The following is a 27,371-nucleotide window of genomic DNA, read 5'->3' as shown; positions in this document are numbered from 1 at the left end:
ATGGGGCCTCAGCGCCCCGTGGAGACCACGGTCATGGCGGGGCGGACGGGTGCTGACTGGAGCGAACGGGCTGCCCTCATGCTCACGCCACGTGCAGGAGCAGCTCTGACTGAAGAGGCTCTAGCCTGCCCCTCGGGGCCTCTTGGACCGGGTCTGAGGGGGCAGAGATGGGGGGGTGTGGTAGGGTGCGGGTTAAAGGTGCAGGCTTGGCTGGCCTCCCAGGTCCTCTGGGCCTCTCCCAGTCCCTCTTCACAAATGCTTATTGAGAATGTATTATGTACCAGCCACTAAGAGAATCTGGGAATCAAAAGTGAAGATAGCATAGCCCCAACTCTGAAGGAGCTCACAGTTTAGTAAGAGGAAAGAAGTAACTTAGAAAATACTGGTGAAACTTCAAAGAGTTAGTTCCTACTTTACAGAGTGTGTTCTTGCTGTTCAGTTGCTAAGCAGTGTCCAACTCTTCCCAACCTGATGAACTGCAGCACACTAGGCTTCCCTGTCCTTCACCATCTCTCACAGTTTGTTCAAACTTATGTCTGTTGAGTCAGTGATGCCATCCAAGCATCTCATTCTCTGTCGTTCCCTTCTCCTCTTTCCCTCAATCTTCCCCAGCACCAGGGTCTTTTCCAATGAGAAGGCTTTTTTGCAACACGTGGCCAAGGTATTGGGGCTTCAGCATCAGTTCTTCCAAAGAGTATTCAGGGTTGATTTCCATTAAGATTGATTGGTTTGATCTCCTTGCTGTCCAAGGATTCTCAAGAGTCTTCTCCAGCATCACAGTTTGAAAGCATTAATTCTTTAGTGCTCAGCCTTCTTTATGATCCAACTCTCACAGCCATACATAACTATGTGAAAAACCATAGCTTTGACTAGAAGGATGTTTGTCAGCAAAGTTATGTCTTTGATTTTTAATACACTGTCTAGGTTTGTCATAGGATTTCTTCAAAGGAGCAAACATGCTTTAATTCCCTGACTGTAGTCACCATCTGCAGTGATTTTGGAGCCAAGAAAATAAAATCTGCCACGTCTCCACTTTTTTCCCATCTATTTGCCATGTAGTGATGTGACTGGATAGCATATTAAAAAGCAGAGACATTACTTTGCCAACAAAGGTCCGTCTGGTCAAGGCTATGGTTTTTCCAATGGTCATGTATGGGTGTGAGAGTTGGACTGTGAAGAAAGCTGAGCACCGAAAAATTGATGCTTTTGGACTATGGTGTTGGAGAAGACTCTTGAGAGTCCCTTGGACTGCAAGGAGATCCAACCAGTCCATCCTAAAGGAGATCAGTCCTGGTATTCATTAGAGGGACTGATGCTAAAGCTGAAACTCCAGTACTTTGGCCACCTCATGCGAAGTATTGACACATTGGAAAAGACCCTGATGCTGGGAAGGATTGGGGGCAGGAGGAGAAGGGGACGACAGAGGATGAGATGGCTGGATGGCATCACCAACTCGATGGACGTGAGTTTGAGTAAACTTCGGGAGTTGGTGATGGACAGGGAGGCCTGGCGTGCTGTAATTCATGGGGTCGCAAAGAGTCGGACACAACTGAGCAACTGAACTGAACTGATGCGGTTGGATAACAGAGTGTTAGAGGTCCTTCTTTTTCTACCTGGAACTCTCACTTTCAAATCTGTCCTAACTTTCAGAAGAATGGCTAGGCCTCCTCTCTTCTAAGGCTCATCCTTCCACCAATGGAATCTGATTTTCTTATTTTACCTATGTCATAAACCAGTACTTTACTTAGCAAAAGAATCATAGAATGTTAGAATTAGAAGGAACTTTCCTGATCTTCTCTGTCAAACTTCTGAGGAAACCAGGAGTTTGCCAAAATTTATCTGATGGAGTCAAAAGTATAATTGACTTCTTACATAGTCCTCTGTCCAATTCACAAAGCACATATTTAAGACCCTGAGAATCTGCCCTCAGATTCCATGTTGATTAGAAGAATGCATGCATGCTAAGTCTCTTCAGTCATATCTGACTCTTTGCGAGCCTATAAACTATAAATTTTCAGGCACCTCTGTCCATGGGAATTCTTCAGGCAAGAATACTGGAGTGGGTTGCCATCCCTCCTCCAGGGGATCTTCCCAACCCAGGATCTTCCCAACCCAGGAATCGAACTTGTGTCTCTTATGTCTTCTGCATTGGCAGGTGGGTTCTTTACCAGTAGCAGCACCTGGTTAGAAGAATAGAGCTCATTAAATAAAAGGAAAGATAGTTTGTCTATATTTTTTAATAAATAAAGTCATGATACAGTCATAAATACACATGTACATGTACACATACCTTCTTTAACACACAGATTTCTTCAGGTTCAGTGCCAATAAAATGTCAGCCATCAATGGACTAGGAGGAGAAAATAAAAAGGAAGGAAGATACAGGAAGAGCCAAAATTAATGAAAAATATAGGAAAATGGGAGGGAAAAACTGAAGAGAGTTTATAAAAAGCAAGTCGATTGTAGGATTTAAAGAATGGTAGTTTCCAAAGTTTTTGCTCTTTCCTCAGTCAGTGCTATTAGATGCCATAAATTGCAAGAGAGCAGCTTATCACAAAGCAGATTTAGGTGGAATTACTTTTTCTATGGATCCATCTATTTGATGCTCCATTTCATCCCTTCGTATGCTGGAAAAAAGGACCTAAACTGCTCTTCAGTATGGAATCTGGCCCAGTGAAAGCATGCCTCACAATTACATATATTGCAAATGTACCTGGTGAATAATACATTACTTTTCTCCAGATTTTGGTTTTAGGAGAAAGCTTTTAGTGGGAGTTTGGTGAGTTATATTAAGGATTGTGTTCCCCAGAGGTTTAAGATAAGAATTAAATGAAGGTTTACAATTTTTTTATAATATTTAGAAGTCAGAATATAAGTTGCCAACAATTTTTGCTATTAAAAAAAGAGAAATGATGACTAAGAATCTTTTGGTCATCACCTTGCCTCTTTCCAGTCTCATTTCCTCCTATATATTTTCTTCTTAACCAGTACAGAGGTGATATAGAAGTAACAGAAATATTCTCAATGTTATTATCTGCATAAAGTTTCTGTGGTCTAAAAATTCCTACTACTTTTATGGACTATATCATTACATTGGTACGTCTTAAATATTGTCTTATACTTCTTTGTATCTACAGTAGAGTCTAGAGAAGTAGCAAGCAAAATGCAAAATTTATAAATAAATGTCACATAACTTCCAAATTGGAAAATTCTGAAAGAGATGGGATTACCAGACCACCTGACCTGCCTCTTGGGAAACCTGTGTGCAGGTCAGGAAGCAACAGTTAGAACTGGACATGGAACAACAGACTGGTTCCAAATAGGAAAAGGAGTACGTCAAGGCTGTATATTGTCACCCTGCTTATTTGACTTCTATGCAGAGTACATCATGAGTAACGCTGGGCTGGAAGAAGCACAAGTTGGAATCAAGATTACCAGGAGAAATATCCATAACCTCAGATATGCAGATGACACCACCCTTATGGCAAAGTGAAGCGGAACTAAAGAGCCTCTTGATGAAAGTGAAAGAGGAGAGTGAAAAAGTTGGCTTAAAGCTCAGCATTCAGAAAACTAAGATCATGGCATCTGGTCCCATCCCTTCATGGGAAATAGATGGGGAGACAGTGGAAACAGTGTCAGACTTCATTTTTTTGGGCTCTAAAATCACTGCAGATGGTGACTGCAGCCATGAAATTAAAAGATGCTTACTCCTTGGAAGGAAAGTTGTGACCAACCTAGACAGCATATTAAAAAGCAGAGACATTACTTTGCCAATAGATGTCTGTCTGATTAAGGCTATGGTTTTTCCAGTGTTCATGTATGGATGTGAGAGTTGGACTGTGAAGAAAGCTGAGCGCCGAAAAATTGATGCTTTTGAACGATGGTGTTGGAGAAGACTCTTGAGAGTCCCTTGGACTGCAAGGAGATCCAACCAGTCCATCCTAAAGGAGATCAGTCCTAGGTGTTCATTGGAAGGACTGATGCTGAAGCTGAAACTCCAATACTTTGGCCACCTCATGCGAAGAGTTGACTCATTGGAAAAGACCCTGATCCTGGGAGGGATTGGGGGCAGGAGAAGGGGATGACAGAGGATGAGATGACTGGATGGCATCACCAACTCAATGGACGTGAGTTTGAGTAAACTCCAGGAGTTGGTGATGGACAGGGAGGCCTGGCATGCTGTGATTCATGGGGTCGCAAAGAGTCGGACATGACTGAGAAACTGAACTGAACTGACTGAACTTCCAAATTAATATACTTTTTAGCATATCTCCATTTTCCTAAGACCAAATATTTTCTCTACATTTACATATAAATATATGCTAGAAAATCCAAACTCATTATAACTGAAACAAAATTTAGGGTTCTCTGTACCTGCACTAACCAAACATGTTTTTTTGCCTATGTTCCGTAACCTAATAAATGGTCCTGTATCTATTTATGACAGAAACCTGAAAAGTCATCCCAGATGTTTCCCTCCCACTATCACAATCTGTCTCCAACTCCTATCCCTTCTATTTCTGGAATATTTCTTGAATCCATCCATCTCTTGGCATTGCCAGGACCTTAGCACTTTCATCTCTCTCCAGAGGTCCTGCAATAGCCCTGTGACCTATTTTCTCATCCATTCTTTCTAGACTTTCCACCCCTGTTTCTCTTCAGACATTTTTCAGAGGTATATAGTTAAAATTAAAAGTTTGATGAAGACATTCCTCCGCTTAAAGCTATTGTATAAATTTTTATACTATTAGGGCAAAAATTGTAATATTTTGGTTGGTTTTTCAGTTCCTCAATGATTTGTTTCCTAATTTCATTGTAAAACTTTGCTGAGTTTCCACATCTATAAGATGGGGATAATAATTGTACATTTGTCATAAAATTATTATTATAAGAGTTAAATGAGTACATCTTTGTAAAGCACTCAGGGCTTCCCTAAGTGGGGAAGAATCACTGGGGAAAGTGATTCTGGGGAAGCTCAGCTGGTAAAGAATCCACCCACAGTGCAGGAGATCTGGGTTCAATCTCTGGGTTGGGAAGATCCCCTGGAGAAGGGAAAGGCTACCCACTTCAGTATTCTGGCCTGGAGAATTCCATGGACTGTACAGTTCATGGGGTCACAAAGAGTCAGACACAACTCAGTGACTTTCACTTTCATTTTCAAAGCACTTATAGATGTTCCTGGCTGGCATAGAATAAATGCTATACAAATGTTTATTAAATGAAAAAATTAAAAAAAAAAAAACCCTTATCTTCAGTTATACGTCCTGTATTTTATTTTCTCTATCACATTCTCTCCTTTAATTTCTAGCTACTTCAGGGTTGTTCCCCCTTTGACTCTATGCCCAATTAAATCTCTCTATCAGGAATTTCTAGCTCTGACATTATCCTCGTTATTACTCAGTTTAAAAAGGGAAGTTTTTATGATGCCCAACTTCCAGACTAAATTAAATTCCCCAAACAAAAATTTTAAAGCACTCTCTACCTTTTTTTTTGTTGGATTTATCACAATCTTAAGCATTTGCATGGTTTCCTCCCTAATGCCCATATACCTACCTGAACTAGAAACCCTCGGGTGTTAGCATTAAGATTGTGCTTGTATTGCTTATGTTCTAATCTCATCACTTATCACAGTAAATAGTCCATGGTAGACTCCCAATAAACATTTAGAAAATGAACAAATGAATAAAGAAACAATACTCCCAACATTCCATCCTTGGGTGCAATCCTAGAGTTTTGTATCTACCTTAAAACAAAATGGCAGTTTAGTCTTGTCAGTTTATGAAAGACAGATGTGCCAAAGCTGAGCTTAGACACTCAGTTTGAGTGACTTATACAATGAGTGATTAGTTTTTTAAAGTTATCTTAATATGAATATTAATACTCAGTGTTATTCTCCTTAAACCTCTGTCTCACACAATGTGGCAAAAGTAATAAACCCCAGCCCAGTAATAATTTATATCCTTAGTCATAAAGGAAGAGTTCAGATAATGTTCTGCTTATAAGATGTTCTCTTGTTATCAGTCACTTTATAATGAGTTGCATAACTCTTTCTAAAAAGGCAAGCTTATCTCAGGGTCTTCAACTGAACAACCCTCCCTTTTCCACATGTGGGGTATCAGAACTGCAAGTAGAGGAAGTCATCTCCACAGCATCCTGCTGTGAAGCATGTGTGAGACTGAATTGCACTCCTATGGACCAGTGAGAAATGCTTACTTGTCCCCTTCACCATTTTAGAATGAAAAAAACAGACACAGTAAACAACTTTGTTTCGAAGGAAAGAGTGCAGTTGAATTGCAATTGCTGGAGGGGTCAGAAAAACATACTTTTAGCTACCCCTTAAAAAAGCATCTATTCATTTGTATACTTGCTCTTATGCTCTGAAAGATCTGTCTTGGATTGGGTGATATATGAAGGGACCAATAAGCTTGCCTGTGAGCCAAGCACTCTCCTTGTAGCCAGCTAAGGATATAACCACTTTCATGGCAGCAGGGTGTCTTGACATTATGGGGTATATTACCTCCTCTTGGATACCAAGTGGTACCAGGAAAAAGTAATTTACCTTGTTCAGGTTACACTCCCCCAGAGGATAAAGCACTCACCTAGATGAGCAAATTGCTTTTTCCTTATCATTATGAAATACCATTCTGCCACAGTGTTTTCTTTGCCCTGGTCCATCAGCAGGCTGATTTTTGTCATTCTTTTTTTTTTTTTTTTTTGCTTTTCTCCCTTTTCAGTGCATAGCTAGGGAAAGAACTCAGTGACAAAATGAAGAGTGCTGTTTTCACTGAAAATGGAAGGCCACAATTCAAAAGAGTAATATTGGTTTGGTTATTCCTCAGAATTTGTGTCCTTAAAACAGATGAGATCTAAACTAAAGATTAAAGTGTATTTCCAAACATGAAGTGGAACAGCAAGGTTCAAACATGTTCAGCCAGGCTGATTTGCAGCCACAAAGTAGCAGTCTGACAATAAACATTCTGAATAATAGTTCTCACAATGATTCATTGCAACTACTTACAACTATTTTACCAAAGTCTAGAGCACTAACTCTAGAGTTTAATTTGGCATTTGATGGTCCCGCAACCCCTTTAGTGAGAATGAGGAGATGACTTCTTTCAGGAGATCCATGAGTTCTTTTCAACCATCAGGGCATTGTGTTATGTCCTCAAAAGCTCAAGTTTATAAATTATCCTTTATGTCATCCAAGAGTTAATGTGACTGTCCTCCCAAATGACTCACTCTCTTCTCATCCTCAGAGACAGGTGTGCCATGGATTTGATTGCATCAAAACAAGCACTAACTGAGGATAGAATGTTTACAGAGTTAAAGCAGGAGAAAATATTAGACATGCATCAAGATGGGCAGGTTTAAAAATACACAAGGGTGTCCTGACCCATCATAGTTTTCATGGAGGAATTAACTTCAAAAAGTCAACAATTTTTGTGGTTTGTTTCATTTTGTTTTCTGGGAACACTGCTATATTAATTGAGAAAAATAAAACATAGACCACAAGCCTTCACGTGTACAGCTATTATTTTGGTAATGTGATTTTGCTCCTAAGCTTTATCTTTAAATATAGCCTCAGTTTGCAGCCATGGAAAATTAACATTTAAAAAATAATAAATACAGCATTTAAAATATGGGATGCTTCCAAACTAATGATATCTTAAAGTAATCCTTTGGAGGAACAGGAAATTAAGAGAAAAATAGTGTGAAAGTAGGCTGCATAAATATTAATTGTAAGTAGTGATCTAGAGTACTGCTCACTTCCCCTTGGACCCCTGCAAGTCCTTCTTATATTTCCTTTTCATATTCCCTTTTTTCACAGCTATCTCAATTGTATCATATGAAAGGAATTTTCAAGCTAGTGTGTATTAAATAAACTTGTTATTTGTATCTCTTTTCCCAGGTACAGCTGGGGCTTAACATTTGCTAATTTAATGGGGTTGCTGCATCAGAGCAGGCCTAGTTGTTCTTGCTCCAACATATATCAAGTTTACAGATAGAAAGTTATGTTGTGAGTACACAAATTAGCAAAAGACAAAAAAGGTACATATATATATGTACACACACACACACACACACACACTTGATTCTAAGTTGGCAAAAGTAAGCAATAGAAAGATAAGAGACAATTTTTTCTGGATAAGATAAAGTATTTGGGACTGAATTTACCCCTCTGTATGAAATAACTCAAAACTGAACAAAATATATGGAAAAATGCCTTCAAGTATTAAATCAGTTCAGTTCAGTTCAGTCGTTCAGTCATGTCTGACTCTTTGCGACCCCATGGACAGCAGCACGCCAGGCCTCCCTGTCCATCATGAACTCCCAGAGCTTATTCAAACTCATGTCCATTGAGTTGGTGATGCCATCCAACCATCTCATTCTGTGTGTCCCCTTCTCCTCCTGCCTTCAATCTTTCCCAGCATCAAGGTTTTTTCAAATGAGTCAGCTCTTCACATCAGGTGGCTAAAGTATTGGAGTTTCAGCTTCAAGATCAGTGCTTCCAATGAACATTCAGGACTGATTGCCTTTAGGATGGACTGGTTGGATCTTCTTGCAGTCCAAGGGACTCAAGAGTCTTCTTCAACACCACAGTTCAAAAGCATTAATTCTTTAACACTCAGTTTTCTTTATACTCCAACTCTCTCATCCATAAATGACTCCTGAAAGACCATAGCCTTGACTAGATGGACCTTTGCTGGCAAAGTAATGGCTCTGCTTTTTAATAGATTGTCTAGGTTGGTGATAACTTTCCTTCCAAGGAGTAAGCATCTTTTAATTAAATGGCTACAGTTACCATCTGCAGTGATTTTGGAGCCCCTCAAAAATAAAGTCTGCCACTGTTTCCACTGTTGCTCCATCTATTTGCCATGAAGTGATGGGACCAGATCCTATGATCTTAGTTTTCTGAATGTTGAGTTTTAAGCCAACTTTTCCACTTTCCTCTTTCACTTTCATCAAGAGGCTCTTTAGTTCTTCTTCACTTTCTGCCAAAAGGGTGGTGTCATCTCCATATCTGAGGTCATTCATATTTCTCACAGCAATCTTGATTCCAGTTTGTGCTTCCTCCAGCCCAGCATTTCTCATGATGTACTCTCCATTTACATTAAATAAGTAGGGTGATAATATACAACCTTGATATACTCCTTTTTGGAACCAGTCTGTTTTTCCATGTCCAGTTATAACTGCTGCTTCCTAACCTGCATACAGGTTTCTGAAGTGGCAGGTCAGGTGGTCTGGTATTCCCATCTCTTGAAGAATTTTCCACAGTTTATTGTGATCCAAAGTCAAAGGCTTTGGCATAGTCAGTAAAGCAGAAATAGATGTTTTTCTGGAACCCTCTTGCTTTTTCAATGATCCAGTGATGTTGGCATTTGATCTCCAGTTCCTCTGCCTTTTCTAAAACCAGATTGAACATCTGGAACTTCACAGTTCACATATTCTTGAAGCCTTGCTTGGATAATTTTGAGCATTACTTTACTAGCATGTGAGATGAGTGCAATTGTGTGGTAGTTTGAGCACTCTTTGGCATTGCCTTTCTTAGGGACTGGAATGGAAACTGGCTTTTTCCATCCCTGTAGCCACTGTTGAGTTTTCCAAATTTGCTGGCATATTGAGTGCAGCACTTTCACAGCATCATGTTTTAGAATTTGAAATAACTCAACTGAAATTCCATCATGCTCACTAGCTTTGTTCATACTGATGCTTCTTAAGGCCCACTTGACTTCACATTCCAGAATGTCTGGCTCTAGGTGAGTGATCACACCATTGTGATTATCTGGGTCATGAAGATCTTTTTTGTACAGTTCTTCTGTGTATTCTTGCCACCTCTTCTTAATATCTTCTGCTTCTGTTAGGTCCCTACCATTTCTGTCCTTTATTGTGCCCATCTTTGCATGAAATATTCCCTTGGTATCTTTAATTTTCTTGAAGAGATGTCTAGTGTTTCCCATTCTATTGTTTTCCTCTATTTCTTTGCATTGACTGCTGAGGAAGACTTTCTTATCTCTCCTGGCTATTCTTTGGAACTCTACATTCAACCATTTAATATCACAGTAATCCAAGTTTATGCCCCAACCAGTAATGCTGAAGAAGCTGAAGTTGAACAGTTCTATGAAGACCTACAAGACCTTCTGGAACTAACACCCCAAAAAGATATCCTTTTCATTATATGGGACTGGAATGCAAAAGTAGGAATTTAAGAAACACCTGGATTAACAGGAAAATTTGGCCTTGGAGTACAGAATGAAGCAGGACAAAGTCTAATAGAGTTCTGCTAAGAGAACAAACTGGTCATAGCAAATACCCTCTTCCAGAAACACAAGAGAAGACTTTACACATGGACATCACCAGATGGTTGACACTGAAACCAGATTGATTATATTCTCTGCAGCCAAAAATGAAGAAGCTCTGTACAGTCAGCAAAAACAAGACCGGGAGCCGACTGTGGCTCAGATCATGAACTCCTTATTGCCAAATTCAGACATAAATTGACAAAAGTAGCGAAAAACACTAGAAAATTCAGGTATAACCTAAATCAAATCCTTTACAATTATACAGTGGAAGTGACAAATAGATTCAAGGGATTAGATCTGATAGACAGAGTGCCTGAAGAACTATGGAAGGAAGTTCATGACATGGTACAGGAGGCAGTGATTAAGAGCAACACCAAGAAAAAGAAATGTAAGAAGGCAAAATGGTTGTCAGAGAGGCAAAGGAGAAAAGGGAAGATATACCCATCTGAATGCAGAGTTCCAAAGAACAGCATAGAAAGATAAAAAGCCTTCCTCAGTGATCAGTGCAAAGAAATAGAGGAAAAGAATAGAATGGGAAAGACTAGAGACCTCTTCAAGAAAATTAGTTATACCAAGGGAATATTTCATGCAAATTGGGCACAATAAAGGACAGAAAAAGTAGGGACCTAATAGAAGCAGAAGATATTAAGAAGAGGTGGCAAGAATACACAAAAGAACTATACAAAAAAAATTGTTAATGACCCAGATAACCACGATGGTGTCATCACTTAACTGGGGCCAAACATCCTTGAGTCCAAGGTCAAGTTAGCTGTAGGGAGCATCACTATGAGAAAAACTAGTAGAGGTGATGGAATTCCATTTGATCTATCCTAAAAGATAATACTGTGAAAGTGCTGCACTCAGTATGCCAGCAAATTTGGAAAACTGCAGTGGCCACAGGACTAGAAAAAGTCAGTTTTCATTCCAATCCCAAAGTTAAGCAATGCCAAAGATGTTCAAACTACCACAGAATTGCACTCATCTCACATGCTAGCAAAGTAATGCTCAAAATTCTCCAAGCCAGGCTTCAACAGTACATGAACGTGAACTTCCAGCTGTCAATCTGGATTTAGAAAAGGCAGAGGAACCAGAGACCAAATAGACAACATCTACTGGATCATGGAAAAAGCAAGAGAGTTCCAGAAAAAATCTACTTCTGCTTTACTGGCTATGCCAAAGCCTTTGACTGTGTGAATCACAGTAAACTGTGGGAAATTCTTAAAGAGATGGGAATATCAGACAACCTGACCTGCCACTTGAGAAACCTGTATGCAGGTCAGGAAGGAACAGTTAGAACTGGACATGGAGTAACAGATTAGTTCCAAATAGGTAAAGGAGTACCTCAAGGCTGTATATTGTCACCCTGCTTATTTAACTTATATGCAGAGTATATCATGAGAAACGCTGGGCTGGAGGAAGCACAAACTGGAATCAAGGTTGCTGGGAGAAATATCCATAACCTCAGATATGCAGATGACACCACCCTTATGGCAGAAAATGAAGAACTAAAGAGCCTCTTGATGAAAGTGAAAGAGGAGAATGAAAAAGTTGGTTTAAAATTCAACATTCAGAAAACTAAGATCATGGCATCTGGTCCCATCACTTCATGATAAATAGATTGGGAAACAGTGGAAGCAGTGTCAGACTTTATTTTTCTGGGCTCCAAAATCACTGCAGATGGTGATTGCAGCCATGAAATTAAAAGACTCTTGCTCCTTGGAAGAAAAGTTATGACCAACCTAGACAGCGTATTAAAAAGTAGTGACACTACCTCACCAGCAAAAATCCATCTAGTAAAAGCTATGGTCTTTCCAGTAGTCATGCATGGATATGAGAGTTGGACTATAAAGAAAGCTGAGTGCCAAAGAATTGATGCTTTTAATCTGTGGTGTTGCAGAAGTCTCTTTAGAGTCCCTTGGGCCACAAGGAGATCCAACCAGTTAATTCTAAAAGAAATAAGTCCTGAATATTCATATTCATTGGAATAATGAATATTCAATCATTATTAGTCAATAGGCATCAGATATTCACACTGAAGCTGAAGCTCCAATACTTTGGCCACCTGATTGAAGAATTGACTCATTGGAAAAGATGCTGATTCTGGGAAAGACTGAAGGCAGGAAGAGAAGGGGACAACAGAGGATGAGATGGTTGGATGGCATCACCAACTCAAAGGACATGAATTTGAGCAAGCCCTGGGAGAATTGATGGGCAGGGAAACCTGGCGTGTTGAAGTCCAAGGGGTCACAAAGAGTCGGGCATGACTGAGTGACTGAACTGAACTGGAACATATCAATTGATCACTGAATAAATCAAAGAGGAAATGAGAAGCTACCAGGAGACAAAAGAAAATGGAAACACAATGAACCAAAACATACAGAGCACAGCAAAAGCAGTCCTAAGGGAGGAGTTTATAGCAAAACATACCTACTTTATGAAATAAAAATAATTTCAAATAAAGTAAATTTATACTTAATATAAAATAATAAATAAAACTCAAAATTAGTGTCAGGAAATAAATAATAAAGATTAGAGCAGACATAAATGAAGTGGAGTAAATCAGTAATAGAAAGTATCAGCGAAACTCAGAGTTATTAAACTCAGAGTTATTAAAACATAGTAAAACTGATAAAACTTTAGTCAGACTCATCTTGAAAAACAAAAGAGACAAGGACTCCAACAGAATTTATGTCAGAAATAATAATATCAGAATATTATAAATTAATGATGTCAGAAATTAAAGAGAAAATGTTATATAGACAAGATAGAAATGTAACATTTCATAAGAGATTACTATAAATTATGTGATAATAAAATGGACAACCTAGAATAAATGAACAAACTCCTAAAAATGTACAATCTCCCACCTATCCTTCTCAAGCTATTCCAAAAATTGAGAGGAAAGAATTTTTCCAAATTCATTCTATGAGGCTAGCTTCACCCTAACACCAAAACCAGGAAAAGATATCACAAAAAATAAAATTATAGCCTAGTATCACTGATGAAATCAACACTGAATATTCATTGGAGGGACTGTAGTTGAAGCTCCAGTACTTTTTGTCGACACCTCATGTGAACAGCCGACTCACTGGAAAAGATCCCGATAGTGGGGAAGATTGAAAGCAAAAGAAGTGGGTGACAGAGAACGAAATGGTTAAATAGTATCATTGAGTCAATGGACATGAATTTGAGCAAAGTCCAGGAGATAGTGAAGGACAGGGAAGCCTGGCATGCTGCAGTCCATGGGACTGCAAGGAATCAGATATGACTTAGCAACTGAACAACAACAAAATCACTGATGAACATGGATGAAAAACTTTCAAAAAATATTAGCAATCCAGGTTAATAGCATATTAAAAGGATCAAACATCATCATCAAGTGGGACTTATTTCAGGAATTCAAGAATGCTCCAATATCTGCAAATCAATAAATGTGACACATTACATTAACACACTGAAGAATAAAAAGTCATGATCATTGCAATAGATGCATAAAATGTTTTTAACAAAATTCAACATCCATCTATGGTAAAAAATCTCAATAAAGTAAGTATAGAGGGAAATTATATCAACATTTTATGGAACATACATGACCAGACCTATACCAGCCAACATGATACTCAGTGGTAAAGTGTTGAAAGCATTTCCTCTAAGTGAAAGAAAGTGAAAGTGAAGTCACTTAGTCATGTCCAACTCTTTGCAACCCCATGGACTGTAGCCTACCAGGTTCTTCCATCCATGGGATTTTCCAGGCAAGAATACTGGAGTGGGTTGCCATTTCCTTCTCCAGGAGATCTTCCCAACCCAAGAATTGAACCTGGGTCTCCCACAGTGTAAGCAGATTCTTTACTGTCTGAACCACCAGGGAAGTCATATTTCCTCTAAAGTCAGGAGCAAAACAAAGATTCCCACTCCTGCCACTTTCATTCCAGATAGTATTGGAAGTCTTAGCTACAGCAATTGGACAAGAAAAACACATAAAATACATCCAACTTGGAAAGGAAGAAGTAAAACTGTCACTGTTTGCAGATGACATCATATTGGGCTTCCCTGGTAGCTCAACAGGTAAAAAAAAATCTCCCTGCAATGCAAGAGACCCCAGTTCAATTCCTGGGTGAGGAAGATCTGCTGCAGAAGGGATAGGTACCCACTCCATTATTCTTGGGCTTCCCTGATGGCTCAGCTGATAAAGAATCTGCCTGCAATGTGGGAAGAGCTGGGTTTGATCCCTGGGTTTGGAAGTTCCCCTGGAAAAGGGAATGGCTACCCACTCCAGTATTCTGGCCTGGAGAATTCTATGGACTGTGAATTCCATGGAGTCCCAAAGAGTCCAACACGACTAGCAACTTTCACTTTCACTTATAGAAAGTTATGAAGATGTAATCAGAAAGTCGCTGGAACTCATCAATGACTTAGGTAAAATTTCACAACACAAAATTTGTATATGAAAATGTTACAAGTTTTCAAAGTGTACAGATAAATTATTTGAGATATATTATTTGGGGGAAATATATGCATGAGGCAGAAATTTTAACCTTCAATATAACACAGTGACAATCACCACCCCCATTCACTACTTAGATATGTGTATATCACTACTTAGACATATATATGCAATCAACTCTTCTCAGTTGGTTAAGAATCCGCCTGCGATGCAGGAGACCCCGGTTTGATTCCTGGGTTGGGGAAATGCCCTGGAGAAGAGAAAGGCTACCCACTCCAGTATTCTGACCTGGAGAAATCCATGGACTAAGTTCATGGGGTTGCAAAGAGTCAGACATGACTGAGCAAATTTCATAACCAACTATTCTAGTGGTATTAAAAAGTAATTTTTTAAAGGATAAATTTAATGTTTTTATTTTCCTTTTTATGGAAGTATGGGATTCTTCTCATCCAACAGCATGATATATCCTTCCATTTGTGTCATCTTTAATTTCATTCATTAGTGTCTCATAGTTTTCAGTGTAGAGGTCTCTTGTCAACTGAGGTTGGCTCATTCATATATCATTTTGATATAATGATAAATGGGATTTTCATTAATTTCTCTTTCTGATAGTTTGTTATTAGTGTATAGAGTTGCAACATATTTCTGTATATTGACCTTGTATTCTGAAACTTTACCAGATTCATTGATGAGTTCTAATAGTTTTCTAGTGATATCTTTAGGATTTTCTTTGTTAAGTATCTTATCATCTGTAAACAATGACAATTTTACTTCCTTTTCCAATTTTGATAAATTTCTCTTGTCTTTCTTCTCTGATTGCTGTGTCTAGGACTTCCCAAACTATGTTGAAAAGAAGTGGTGATCATAGACATCCTTGTCTTGGTTCCTAATCATAGAGGCAATGCTTCCAGGTTTTCACCATTGAGTATGACATTGGCTATAGGTTTGTCAAGTGGTTAGGACTCCATACTTTCACTGCCTAGGACTCAAATTGGATCCCTGTTTAGGGAACTAAGATCCTACAAGTTGAGTCATATGGCAAAAGAAAAAACAGAAAAAGAAAATTGAAAATTTTGAAACTTTTAATATTTGTACTTGCAAAGTTTCACTCCTCAGGAATTATTAGTAATTCTGAGTTATTTCTTTCTCTTCTTTTTTCTCTCAATCACCTGACATATAAAGACTCCAAATTAGCATCACTTGAGATATTTCAGACTTGTGTGTTCTTGCCAAAAAATACTTTGTCATTTAAAATAAAATGTGAATGCTATTCAACAATGAAAGATTTTCTAAGGACTTACATACAAAATGATATTTTTTTTTTACTCAGGGATTAATTTATAGAAAAACTTGGTTGGGTATATATGAAAATTAGAAAAATTTGGTTGTTGTTTTGATGGAGAGGACAATAAAGAAATTTTGTGAGAGAGTAATGGAAAGAGCTGTCTTGAAATTTCTTCAACAGGCAGAAGAGGAAAGGAGAGGAGAGTGTTCCAAGAAGAGGGAATAACAAGGAAAGTAAAAGAGAAAAATGGTGCTTCAGGGTCCTGTCAATGACTGGATTTTGGAAATCATATGAAGAAAAAGTGGGAGGCAAGCCTAGTGGGACTCAACCCTGAGGTGGCTTATGGTGGCAATTTCTTCCAAATCACAAACTGAGACATATGGTCAGACAATAAATATTTCCTGATTTGTGAAGTTATTTACTAGAACATTCTGATAAGGCATAGATTTTTTTTAAGGCATAGATTTTTAAGCCAAATTTCATTAGTCATTTAACAAACTGCTTCTGTGAAAGGGATAAAATCTTTATGAAATTAGATAATTGGCTATGCGAGCCATCACTGCTATTCTTATGTGAAGTCATTTGCAAAAGACAAAAAGAAATATTTTGCACACTTATAATTTTTAGTACATACCATATTACAATATTTGTTACAATATTTTTTACCAAACATCCTTATGTGATGTGCCAGTCCATATTAAGCAATAGAGCATATACAGAGGAGAGATTAGTAGCTTTCAAAAATTTTTGTATAGTGAGTTGGAATTAGGCAACATGAGAAGAACAAGCAAAAAGAAATATTGGAAAAACTGATTTAAAATAGGGATAGGCTTTAAATCTCTGGAAAATGCCAACTACTAATACAGAACAACTCAGGATGGGAGCAGTTCTCTTGAGAAAAAGTCTCATGAAATCAATCAGTGAACATATTTACCAGGAGCATGCATGGTTCAGAACTCCAGAGGGGTATTATAGCAGAAGAGCAGAAATCCTTGATCTTTCCCATATTACAGAAAGAGAGTTTCAAGAGCTAGTTGGTTGAGAAGATTCAGTTTCTTCTTACTTAAGACATTTTTATATCATAAAGTTTAAAGCTGCTTACTGTAAAAACAAAGAAAAAAAGTCTTCAGTACAAAATAGAAAGAAAGAATCAACCCATGGCCCAGAGTTATGGGTCATATATCAAGACCCAGAGTGTTTGCTCCCCTAAAATTTCAACGTAATGAAGAATTCAACATAATGAAGAATTTTCAAACCAATAATGAAATCTTGAAACTTTTACCTGTGATATCCACTATTAAAAATCAATATGGAAAGAAAACACAAACTTCTGGGAAAATGTACCTTTCCCTTATTTACTATTTAAAGCAAGCCTATATATGTAATAGGGTACTTTCCTATGGATATCTCTACCACTGCCCTGCTCTCTGTCAGATAATGTGTGTGTGTGTGTGTGTGTGTGTGTGTGTGTGTGTGTTTAGATGGGGAGAGTGAAGGCTTGATATGAAAAGCACAGTCTGGAGGAGAAAGAGAAAGACTAAAGAATAGAATGAGTGCACATATGCATGTATGCTAAGTCACTTCAGTTGTGTCTGACTCTTTGCGACCCTATGGACCATAGCCCGCCAGGCTCGTCTGTCCATTGAATTCTCCAGGCAAGCATACTAGAGTGGTTTGCCATGCCCTCCTCCAAGGGATCTCCCCAACCCAGGGATCGAACCCATGTCTGTTACATCTCCCGCATTGGCAGGCAAGTTCTCTACCACTAGGGCCACCTTGGCACCAATGCGATTGTTTCATGGTAAAATCTGACGCAACTAAAACAGAGCAACATCCGACTTTGGGAACAAGCAGAGCCCTTTGGTTCCAGATGAAGAAGGCTCCTTCTGAAGCAGGCAGCACTCTACCTGCCAGAACTTATACCTATCGGCATAGGTGTCATTGTCCTAATCCATAAGGCTCTTCAGTCTCTGCCACTTCACTGTTGTATTTAAGGAATAGAAATTTGGGGGGATGTTGCAAAAAAATTTCTTTTGGGGGATAGTCTCTCAGCGATGCTTCTACAAAGCCAGGTAGAGTATGAACCCACAGCATGCTCCAGTATCTCCCCAACCTCTTCTAGCCCAAGAGGGTCTCATTCTAATCAACAAACAGGGTTATGCTGGGAAACAACATTCTTCTTCCAAAATATTTTGACTAAACATTGACCTCTCTTTGTTCATTAGAGAAAGAAAAGCCACAAAAGCTTACAGTTTTTTCTATATTTTCCCTGACACATAGTTTTCTTAAATCAATGAATGCAGACCAGTAGCAAACTTAAATATGGGGGAAATGAAAGGGAAAATTCAGAGAGACAAAAGTAATTTGTAAGTCATTATATCAAGTATATTTCAGATACAATTCTAGACTCATGTAATTATTTGTTATCATAGATTTCTAAGCAAATTCTCCTATTGTATTTAGCACTTTGATGGATACCCAAGCAAAACCTACAAAACTCAGCTCAGAAAATACAGAGAAATGTACTGTTGGACACAGCCATATACTCAATCTGAATGTTGTAAAAGAATGTAAGGGGGAGAAGCAGAAACTTGCTTCCTCCTGATATAATGGTACCAAGAGCACAAGTGATAAAGCTAGAAAAACCAGCATCTATACATGAATTGTGTAACATTTGATGAATCACATATTTACAGTTTTCATACATTTAGATAGCAATTTTCTTAAAAGAAAGAATCACACCTGATTGTTTCCATCTTTATATCCTCAGAAATGAGCATAATAATGGTACATTCTTGCAATGTATATTGAATAAATGTACATATTTTAACATTTCAGAACTTCAACTTTCTTATCCATATGAAGTGATAATATCAGCTTCTGCTAAGAAGATTCGGTGGACCTTCACATGTAACTAAGTCTGACAAACCCTGAAAGAGCAGGTATTCAATAAATAATAAGTCCTCTCTCCCTTCCACTCCCCTTCCTTTTTCTCTTTTCACCCACATTTCACTATTCAGTGAATATTCAAAATCTATAAGGTTTTTTTTCCCAGAATATGTATAGTGTCTGCCTGTTGATTGACCCACCAGAGATAGCTGTTATCAGCAGTAACAGTAGCATATATAATATTTGAATGTGTAGTCTGCTAGACATGGAGGTGCTAACTTTGTCAACTGCTTTGGAGGGAAAAAGCTGCCCACTCCCTCCCCATCACATCTGCATCAACCTTTAACTTCACTGCCACTAGTCCAGGTAACATTAACTGTCTCTCTCCTTTTTGGAACAAGGACATTCTTCCTTTACTGAAACCTAGATGTTTCCCCACTAATGCTTCTAATCTGTCACCTATCTACATGCAGTCATTTGAATTTTCTTCCACAATTTAACATTTACATTTTTGTGGTTAGTCAGCTTTGAAAGATTATTGAAAAATTGCTTCATTGCCAGTAAGGACATATGGCTTAAGATTTATATGTATTCATTTCATTTTCTCATAACAACTGAATTCCCGAAGGGGTGAAACATCAAGTAAGCAATGACCATTTCTGTACCTTAAAACAGTGATTATAAAACTTGTTCTATAAATAAATGTTTCCTTTGCCTGCAAATAAATGCTAAATATAATTATATTCTTATAAGGTCAGAGTTATAAATATAATTCAGAATCATATTTAGTTTATTTTAACTCATTGCCTAGAATAAAACTATTAAAAAACACACACAAACTAAATGGATGCTACTAAGTAACCAATGGATCACTGAAGAAATCAAAAAGGAAATCAAAAAAGTACCTAGAGAAAAATAACAATGAATAAGTAACAGTCCAAAACCTTTGGAAAAGCAAAAGCAGTTCTAAGATGGAAGTTTATAGCAATGCAATCTTACCTCAGGAAACAAGAAAATTCCAAATAAACAGTGTAACTTTGTATCTAAAGCAACTAGAGAAAGAGGAACAAACAAAACCCAAAGTTAGTAGAAGGAAAGAAATCATAAAGATCAGAGCAGAAATAAATGAAATAGAGACAGAGAAAGCAATAACAAAGACCAATGAAGTGAAAAGCTGGTTCTTTGAGAAGACAAACAAAATTGATAAACCTTTAGCCAGACTCACCAAGAAAAAAACCAAACAAAAGTGAGGGAACTCAAGTAAAATTAGAAATGAAAATGGAGAAATTACAATAGACACCACAAAAATACAAAAGCTCATAAGAGACCACTATAAACAACTATTTGCCAATAAAATTGACAACCTAAAAGAAATGCACAAATTCTTAGAAAGATACAACCTTCTAAGGCTGAGCCAGGAAGAAACAGAAAATATGAACAGACATATCAAAAGCACCAAAATTGAAAACATGATTTAAAACCTTCCAACAAATAAAAGTCTAGAACCAGATGGCTTCACAGGTGAATTCTATCAAACGTTTAGAGATGAGCTAACACCTATCCTTATGAAACTCCTAAAAAAAATTCCAGTGAAAGAAACACATGAATCAGCCATGGATTTACATGTGTTCCCCATCCTGATCCCCCCTCCCCCCTCCCTCTCCATCCCATCCCTCTGGGTCTTCCCAGTGTGCCAGCCCTGAGCACCCATCTCATGCATCCAACCTGGGCTGGTGATCAGTTTCACCCTTGATAGTATACTTGTTTCAATGCTGTTCTCTCTGAACATCCCACCCTCACCTTCTCCCAGAGTTTAAAAGTCTGTTCTGTACATCTGTGTCTCTTTTTCAAACCACTACAGTATTGTAAAGTAATTAACCTCCAACAAATAAAAATAAATGGAAATTATATATATATATATTAAATAAATCAAAATATATAAATATAAAAAAGTAAATTAATTGCCAATCTCAAGCAAAAAAAAAGAAAAAAGAAAAGAAACACTCACAAGTTTATTCTATGAAGCCACCATCATCCTGATGCCAAAACCAGACAAAGACATCATGAAAAAAGAAAATTACAGGCTGATATCACAGATAACCATAGATACAAAAATATTCAGCAAGGTACTAGTAAACTGAATCCAACAACACATTAAAAGGATCATACACCATGTTCAAGTGAGACTTATCTCAGGGATGCAAGGATGCTTCAATGTCCACAACTCAATTTTTATGTTAACCTTATTAACAAATTGAAGAATAAAAACCATATGATCATCTCAATAGATGCACAAAAATCTTTTGACAAGTCCAATACCCATTTATTATAAAATCCCTCCAAAAAGTGAGCATAAAGGGAATCTACCTCAACATAATAAAGGCCATATAAAGCAAACCACAGCTAACATTATCCTAGGTGGTGAAAAGTAGAACTTGCCGTGTACTATCAGAAATAAGAAAAGGATGTCCTTATTTGATGTTGAATTTTCATTCAACAAAGTTTTGGTGGTCCTAGCCGTAACAATCTCTCGCTCATATCAGGAAGTTTCCATAAGCCTCTTATCCTTACTCATCAGAAGGCAGACAGAAAGAAAACCACAATTACAGAAAACTAACCAAAGTGATCATATGACCCACAGCCTTGTCTAACTCAAAGAAATTATGAGCCACGGCGTTTAGGGCTACCCAAGATGGAGGGATCATGGTGGAGAGTTCTGACAAAATGTGGTCCACTGGAGAAAGGAACGGCAAACCACTTCAGAATTCTTGCCTTGAGAACCCCATGAATAGTATGGAAAGGCAAAAAGGTAGAACACTGAAAGATGAACTCCCAGGTTGGTAGGTGTCCAATATACTACTGAAGAAGAGTGGATATATAACTCCAGGAAGAATAAAGAGATAGAGCCAAAGCAAGATGTCTAGTTGTGGATGTGACTGGCAATTGAAGTAAAGTCTGATGCTGTAAAGACCAATATTGCATAGGAACCTGGAATGTTAGGTCCATGAATGAGGGCAAATTGGAAATGGTCAAACAGGAGATGACTAGTGAACATCAACATTTTAGGAATCAGTGAACTAACACTGACTGGAGGTGCAAATTTAATTCAGATGACCATTATATCTACTACTGTGGGCAAAATCCCTTAGAAGAAATGGAGTAGCCATCATAGACAACAAAAGAGTCCAAAATGCAGTATTTGGGTGCAATCTCAAAAATGACAGAATGATCTCTGTTCATTTCCAATGCAAACCATTCAATATAACAGTAATCCAAGCCTATGCCCCAACCACTAATGCCAAGAAGTTGAAGTTGAAAAGTTCTCTGATAACCTATAAGATATAGGTTATGTGATATGATATCTTATCTTATAAGATATATTATATGATATTATATATGATATATGATATCATATCTTATCTTATGATATTATATATCATATAAGATATATGATAGCTTTTAGAACACCAAAAAATAAAAAAAGATGTCCTCTTCATAGGGGACTGGAATGCAGAAGTAGGAAGTCAAGAGATAATGGGAGTAATAGGCAAGTTTTTCCTTGGAGTAGAAAATGAAGCAGGGCAAATGCTAAAAGAGTTTTGCGAAGAGAATGCACTGGTCATAGCAATCACCCTCTTCCAACAACACAACAGATGACTCTACACATGAACCTCACCAGATGGCCAATACCAAAATTAGATTAATTATATTCTTTGCAGTCAAAGATGGAGAAGCTCTATTGAGTCAGAAAAAACAAGACTGGGAGGTGACTGTGGCTCAGATCACAAACTCCTTATTGCAGAATTCAGACTTAAATTGAGGGAAGTAGGGAAAACCACTAGACCATTCATCATCCCTTATGATTATACAGTGAAAGTGACAAATAGGTTCAAGGGATTAGATCTGATAGACAGAGTGCCTGAAAAACTATGGAAGTGTACAGGGAGGCAGTGATCAGGCCATTTCCAAGAAAGAGAATGGCAAAAAGGCAAAATGGTTGTCTGAGAAGGCCTTACAAATAGTTGAGAATAGAAGAGAAGATGATGACTGCAGCCATGAAATTAAAGGACACTTGCTCCTTGGAAGAAAAGTTATGACTAACCCAAATAGCATATTAAAAAGCAGAGACAGCACTTTGCCAACAAAGGTCCCTCTAGTCAAAGCTATGGTTTTTCCAGTAGTCATGTATGAATGTGAGAGCTGGACCATAAAGAAAGCTAAGTGCTGAAGAAATTATGCTTTTGAACTGTGGTTTTAAAGAAGACTCTTGAGAGTCCCTTGGAGTACAAGGAGATCAAACCAGTCAATCCTAAAGGAAATTGGTCCTGAATATTCAATGGAAGGACTGATGCTGAAGCTGAAGCTCGAATACTTTGACCACCTGATGTGAAGAGCCAATTCTTTAGAAAAGACCCTGATGCTGGAAAAGATTGAAGGCTGGATGAGAAGGGGACAACAGAAGATGAGACAATTGAATGGCATCACCAACTCTATGGACATGAGTTTGAGCAAGCTCCAGGAGTTGATGATGGACTGGGAAACCTGGCGTGCTGCAGCCTATGGAGTCTCAAAGAGGTGGATATGAGTGAGTGACTGAACTGAATTGAACTGAGCCATAGCAATCAGAGGGGAAAAAAGAAATAAAAGAATGGAAAATGGAAAAGAGGAGTAACCTGTAACTGTTAGCAGATAGTATGATACTATTCACAGAAAATCCTAAAGATCCCACCAGAAAACTACTGAAGCTAATCAGTCAGTTCAGTACCATTGCAGGATTCAAATTAATACAAATAAATCTCTTTTTGTATACACTTTCATTCTTATACACGAACAGCGAAGAAGATCAGAAACAGATATTAAGGAAACAATCCCATTTACTATTACATCAAAAAGAATTAAAATTTTCAAAACCTAGGAATAGATTTACCTAGGAGATATAAAAACCTCTCCTCTGAAAACTCAAAGACACTGATGAAAGAAATTGAATATGACACAAGGAGATGGAAGGATATACCATGTTTTAGATTGGAAGAATCAATATTATCAAAATATCTATACTACCTAAGGCAATCTACAGATTCAATGCAATCTTTATCATTATCAGTGACATTTTTCACAGAACCAGAAGTCTCTAAAATTTATATGGAAAACCAAAAGGCTACCAATAACCAAAGCAATTCTGAGAAAGAAAAATGAAGCTGGAGGAATCAGACTCCCTGACTTCAGACTATACTACAAAGCTAAGTTAATCAAAATAGTACATCACTGGCACAAAAACTGAAATATAGATCAACAGAGCAGGATAGAAATCCCAGAAATAAAATCACACCCCTATAATTAATTAATCTACAACAAAGTCGGCAAGAATATACAATGAAGAAACAGACATAGAGAACAGAGTTATGGACATGGGGAGAGGGGAGGAGAGGGTGAGATGTATGGAGAGAGTAACATGGAAGCTTATGTTACCATATGTAACATAGATAGCCAATGGGAATTTGCTGTATGGCTCAGGAACTCAAACAGGATTGCTGTAACAATCTAGAGGGCTGGGACGGGGAGGGAGATGGGAGCGAGGTTCAAGAGGGAGGAGATATATGTATACCTATGGCTGATTCATGTTGAGGTTTGACAGAAAACAACAAAATTCTGTAATGCAATTATCCTTTAATTAAAAAATAAATAAATGAAAAAAAAAGTTCTGCTTCATGCATAAATTCCCCCAAAATAACATATCTCAAGTAATTTATCTGTACACTTTGAACAATTTTGTTAGATGACTGAAGAAAATCTGAAGACAAAAGCTTAAATGTTAAGTATGCAGTGTATAGTTTAAATAAAATTTGACTATAAAGGGTGAAAATGGAAAAAATCTAAATTAGTACAATGCATATAAGAAAATCTAGGAACTTCCATGGTGGTCAGTGTTTAACACTCTGCACTTCCACTGCAGGAAGTGCAGTTTCGACCCCTGGTCAGGGAACTGAGATTCCACCAGCTGGAAGAGTGGTCATAAATAAATAAATAAGAAAATCTGAAATACGAATTCATAATTCAATTGATAAATTCAAATATTACAGGCAGATATTTTGACCACTTCATTTACATTGTTAGAAGCTTGCATAGTCAGGTATCATTTAGAAATTAGGATTGTTTAAGTTAAATATAATAGTGACTTTGCAATTTATTACCCACACAAGGACATTCTTAAAGTGTAAGGGGAAGTATAAATAAGTAGATGAGGAAACAGATATAAACAGTAAGTGACTCAACCAACCAACATAAATGTTTATTCATGGTACATAGTCCTATTCATGCATTTTTCTTCTTCAGAGCTGAGGCTGTGTTATGCATCTTTATATACTCTGACTAGTAAGGTATTTGCCATATGATACATAGTTAAATGTTTAAACGAATAGAGAGAATAAAATAATTGTTTAATTAAAATAAAATACAGAGATTTGAATTTTGACCCCTCCCAAAAAACATCAGAATTTCATCCTTTCACTCCAGTTCTATAAATGTAGCCAAAACACCAATATAATGTGTTTTACTGACATTTTTCCTTGAAGACTAAATATTTATAAATTTGACTAAATGATTTTTGAGAAAGGATTGATTAAAAATAACAACAAATGAGAAAACCAAGTATAGGAGATTATCCACAACTACTCCTTTTAAAATTACACGAAGCAAAAAAATTAAAAAAAAATAAGAAATAAAATTACATGAAGCATAACTAAGGATTTCAAAAAATTATTTAGCAAATTTATAAGAAATAAAGCCATTCACACTTGATGAGTTAGAATAGCTGAACTAAATAACCCATGATACTTATCTTATAGATTTAAGATGCCTGGTTTCTTCAAATGAAAGACAGTTTAGACTGGAAAAAGCCTGGAAATATGGAAATAAAGTTCGCAACAATAGAAAATATTAATAGGGTAATTAAAAGTCAGAAAATATGAGAAAAGGCTTGTAGCTTTGAAAAGGGCAGATAGCAGCTGACATGTAGAAGAACGATAAAGAAGCCAATGTTTAGAAAAGTAGAGATTAAGTTCGTGAAATGGTACTTGACTGGCAGCTAGGAGGCTTTGTTCCCTTTCATCTTCATTCTGAATTAAATGTCTTTCCCTGCCCAGAGCCACCCGGTCTGCCTCTTTCCAGCCTGAGGCCTGGGTCCATCACTCTGTGAGGAAACACCTCCAGCAAGCTGGACAAGCGTTCTTACAAAGTTGCTGCAGTTAACTGGGCCATCTGGGGATGCAAGGTCCCAGACCTCACAGAGGATGAGACACCAGGCCCGATGTGCATGTGAGAGATGGCCTCCGCCTCCGAGCCAGGGAAGTGTGTCCGGTTTGCCCACGGCCGGCACATGACCATGGAGACAGCTGTCTTCATTGTGACTCTCCTGACCCTGCATGTTGAGGTGCGGTGGTCCCGCTACAATTATCTTCCCCACCCAGACCATGCAGCAGCTGGAAGGCTGAAACAGATGAGGAGTATCTGCGGTGCATGGAGCAGACACTGTTCTTCAAGGATAGGCGGCTCAGCATGATTCTGGACGATGGTGGGACCTCACCAACGTCATTCACACCAAGCACCCACAGTTCTTGTCCAAGTCATCTCCAAAGAGACCACAACGGGGTCCATAACCTGTATAAGGTCATCGCACACAGAGTCCTGAAAGTGCCTGCCATCAACGGCGATGACTCCACCACCAAGAACAAGTTTGACAACCTCTCTGGCTGCCAGGAGCCCTTCATAGATGGCATCAAGTGGACCACAGGTGATGATTATGGTGGTGGAAGCAGGCTATGGCAACAAGGGCAAGGGCTGTGCCCAGGCCCTGAGGGGGTTTGGGGCCACGTCATCATCATGGAGATCTACACTGTCAGCACACTCCAGGTGGCGATGGAGGGCTATGAGAGACCATCAGCGATGAGGCCTGCCCGGAGTGCAGTATCTTTGTTACCACCATCGGCTGTATCAACAAAACTGTTGGCCTGCCCTCTAAAGAGATGAAAGATGATGTCATTGTGTGTGCAGCTTTGACACTTCATGGACACTTTGACATGGAGATTGATGTCAAGTGTGCTGAATTAAAATGCTGTGGAGAAGGTGAACATTAAGACCTAGGTGGACTGCTACTTGTTGAAGAATGGGTGTCGCATCATCTTGCTAGCCAAGGGCTGGCTGTCCAACCTGGGCTGAGCCATGGGTCATCCCAGCTTTGTGAGAGCTACTTCTTCACCAAGCAGGTGAGCTGTGGACCCACCCAGACAAATACCCTATCAGAGTCCACTTCCTGCACAAGAAGCTAGATGAAGCAGTGGCTGAAGCCCCCTGGGCAAGCAGAATGTGAAGCTAACCAAGCCGACTGAGAAGGAGGCCTTATTACCTGGGCATGTGCTGTGATGGCCCCTTCAAGCCTAATCACTACTGCTATTGA

At 38.3% G+C, this 27,371-nt stretch overlaps 1 pseudogene; it reads left to right on the top strand.

Annotated features, from left to right (window-relative positions):
• Positions 1-27,371, top strand: LOC136175974 (adenosylhomocysteinase pseudogene; annotated as a pseudogene).

This window comes from Muntiacus reevesi, chromosome 9 (assembly GCF_963930625.1).
Source record: "Muntiacus reevesi chromosome 9, mMunRee1.1, whole genome shotgun sequence".
Lineage (NCBI taxonomy): Eukaryota > Metazoa > Chordata > Mammalia > Artiodactyla > Cervidae > Muntiacus > Muntiacus reevesi.
This window is presented reverse-complemented; position numbering and strand designations above follow the sequence as displayed.